Here is a 3,984-nt window from a genome sequence, read left to right as displayed (position 1 = left end):
CCAGCATTAGTATTTGTTTGTTCACTTATTTTTACTCTCGCATTCAGGGACCCCATGGAGGGGTCACTGTGTGAGCTCCAGGGAGCCCCCAGAAAGGGAGATGTTACATTTCAACATTATCTTATTGTGATTATCATGAAATGGATGGGCTGCCAAATTATAGGTCTCACTCTAAACTGACTGATACGAGGTGAAGTATGAACACGCTGCAGGTATGGTGTCTTAATTCCAGGCTTAAATATGAAACCTGTTTGAGATTAAATTGTCGACCGGAAATTAAAGGTTGAATTCCTCAAAGTCTGTGGGGAGACTGCAGTGACAGCAGTATCAGGCCCATGGGACCCTACAGATGGTAAATCGGCCTGTCACAATAGGCACAATCAATGATTACATGCATGAACGTAACGGACAAAAACAAGACCATCCTCAGAGAGCAGATCCTGGAGGTCCTAAAGCCCGCAGGGTTATGATTTGGAAACATGGAGGGACACTGAGGGGCAGAGTAATGAGTTCACACTGTGTGAAATACTGTAGGTGAAGAGTTGGTGAGGGTGATGATATAATTCAGTTGGCATTATGACCAAATGCCACAGGTTCACAGCAGCCAGAGTGTCCTTGAGAACGACACTGACCCATTGTTCATTCATAAGTTATTCTGGATAAATGCCAGCAGCAAGGGAGGACAAAATAACAGAGACAACTTACTAGGACAGAAGGAATTAGTTGAGACTAGATAAATCAATTTAATAATTTCATATTTTTTTCCAGAAAAATGCCAAACATTCCCATTATCCCTAAAGAAAATTGCAGCCTTTCTTATAATACAATTTAGTACCGTTGCAGCAAATACTACAGCAATACTACAAATCAATTAAAGTTCTGAACAATTAATCAATTGAACTAAAAATCACAGCAAGTTCTGTAGTTTGCAGTGTGACCAGGTCAGTATGACCATTATTCATTTCAGTAAATGTAGGTTTGTTGGACCAGTCTTAACTCCAGATTACAGTTCTGCAACTGTCTGTTTTGTAACTGATGCACCAGTTAGTTTAGGCTGTGACTTTATGGACTCTGACCTCTGTATGTCACCTTATGTTGCTGTAGATACTTCCCTATAACATAATAGTTTGTCAGGCTTCTTTTAAAACTGACACATATGCTATTAAAGTAATATAACTCAGCTATGTAGCCACCTGTGATTTACGTTTTGCTTCTTGAATTAGAAACATTGCAAAATGATGTAATATGAGCTATATTACACACTATTGCAGTGTTTATGACATCATATGCAAAATTCAAGGAAACTGGACTAGTAAAGAAAAAACCTTGTCACAAATAGACTTGCAAGGCTCATAAGCTAAAATAATAAATCTGAGAGTCTAAACTTTCACCATCTGGCTACAAGTAAATATCTTATCACAGTATCACCATCATGCAGCCTGCTAACATCAACAACATTTACTATAGGCATGCACAGATGCTCTGGACAAAATAAAAGAAGCACTGTAATTTAAAACAAAAGAAAACTTTGAAATTTTGCTTTTTTTTTTTTTTTTTTTACCCTTAAATGAGAACATAATTCCAGAAGTGTGTGGCCATCTTCTGCAGCTGGGGTTTCAAATGGTGACAAGCAAATTGCCACTTAATGGTCTTGAAGTTAATTGTGAGGATGAGGATCTGCTGTTTTTCTTTGCCAGTGTAGTGATCTGGTGTTTATGCGATGAAAAAGCAACATTATGAGCTTCTGAAAACGTTCTGTTACTTTGTCCCTGTGTGTCTGTGCATGTTCTTAGCAAACATTAGCATAGTGGTGATATTAGTAAAAGATTTGTTTATGGCCAGGTAGTGACATGTGTAGGACTGTTAAGGTAGTGGCAGTGACCTGTGGGCAGCTCTGAGAGCTCGACCTGGTTGTGTCTGATGAATTCAAGAGAGATACAAGGACTCCCTGCAGCTCAGGGACACAGAGAGGCTGCTCTCCTCTCTCATGCCTGCTCAGGAGTAATGGGGAAACAATGGGATCAACGCCTGAGGATTGGCCTGTGTTTGTAGCCTGTGTTTTTGTCTTGCACCAAGTGTTTACTCAAAACACATCAGCCCCTCTGAGAACGAGGTCAGCTCACCCCTCTAATCTCCTCTGCAGGCAGAGACACAGTGTCCCCCAGAACAGCATGTCACCCAGAGTGACCCTCTGGCCACACAGAGGAAGCTGCTGTCAGCCATGCTTAGCCAAGGAGCACCATCAGTGTCCTGCCAAAGACTTTGTTTTCTCACTGAAGCTTCAACCTGGAGGGAGCAGAGGGTGCAGACTGTCAGGCTTCGGGCTACCCTGTCAAAGGTCAGACAGACAGGGACGACTTACAACAGGTTTCAGAGTAGTTACACCTTCACAGAGGGAGGTCTTGGCACAGCAACGATTAAATAGCAACACCATTATCAAGTTGTGCATGTAATGTTACCTGTATGTGCTCACTTCACATCTTCATTCACACTGCTACTCAGCACAATGGAGGTTAAGGTGTTGCGCATGGCTAATGCACTGTGAGCTCATTGTGAACAATTGTTGCAGAAAACTAAAGGTGTAAGTTCATTTGGAAATAGGAGTTTAGTTTTGAAGTAGACCTTTTTCACAACAAACATTTGGATTTGTCATGGTAAGAAAAGCACAGGTGTTACTAATAACATTAACAATGGCTGTGCTCTATTTAAATGTCCCAGTAGGCAATGACAGTGGGACAGTGAGTCAGCATGCACAATACCAGAATCCTGAAACTGAAGCAGCTTAATTGAATTCAGTCATCATTAACTGTATTATTTACGCCTGTGCTTTTCCTAATGCGACATGTCACAATGTCTATGGTGAAAAAGAGCCACAGTTCTCAATGGGATTTTACGACCATGGTGGCAAAAACCTCTGTAGTAGTGTGTTTTCCTGTCATTCTACCTCTACTCCACTACAATTAAAAGTGAAACACAATATTTTTAGCTCCATGTAAATTACAGGTGCAGAGTAGTTACTAGTTACATAACAGAGGAAGATTTTATATACAAATTGTACGATCAGGTTATAAAATATGATACATTGTTTACATTGTAACAGTCACTGGGTCCATTTTTTTCACAATATGGATACTTTTACTTTGAATACACTTTGCTAATAATACTGACATGTTTTTACTGGAGTGATGTTTTCAATACTCTTTGTAATGCAATATTTACACAGTGTCACATTGCTAGTTTTACATAAGTAAAGGGTCTGTGTACTTGTTCAATCCCAAAACCCAAGAATGGAGAAGTTGAGCTGCAGCAGATGTTTTATGCACTGACAGAGTAACTGGTCAATACTGGTCAATCACAGATGGTTGTACAGGTCTCATCACACGCTCTTTCCTCTGGGTCACGGCAGCTGACTTCTCTGGACAGGCCGCTGGACTTCTCAATCCTATTGTCCCAAAGGATCACAGAGGACCCTATCTTGAGGGTTTAGAGGGGTCAGTGGTGTTGACCTCTGAGCGGCCTGTGTCAACACCAAAGCCTCTGGTCTGAGGCGAGGTCAGTCCTTTTTAGTGCCCTAAAGGGTAAAGATGGAGCAAAAGTCCTCTTCTTTTTCACAGCTGATTGAGTGTAAAAGGGCCTCATTTCCAAAAGAGCTCTCATTTACTTTTTATGTGGCACAGCAGGCACATGGTGTCCCCTAAGGATGGCACTCAGACACCCCTAAGTCAAGTTGTCTAAATTACTTTGCATTTAGTTTTTGCAGTGACCTTTCAGAGGTTATCCAGGCTGACAGATATTTTATTCTTGGTTGGCACCGTGTTAAGAAAGAGTGTAATGCAATTAGATATTTAAAGCTACAGAACTGAAAAATGGTATAATAAGAAAGCACAATTAGAAGGGAGATGTAATGACGTTATGTGTGCGTTATTCTCACTTTAATATATATATATTTTTAAATTAAAATCAAATCAAATGTAGGGTATGAAG

Source organism: Lates calcarifer, linkage group LG13 (assembly GCF_001640805.2).
Source record: "Lates calcarifer isolate ASB-BC8 linkage group LG13, TLL_Latcal_v3, whole genome shotgun sequence".
In the NCBI taxonomy this organism is placed as follows: domain Eukaryota; kingdom Metazoa; phylum Chordata; class Actinopteri; family Centropomidae; genus Lates; species Lates calcarifer.
Note: the sequence above shows the minus strand (reverse complement) of the source record.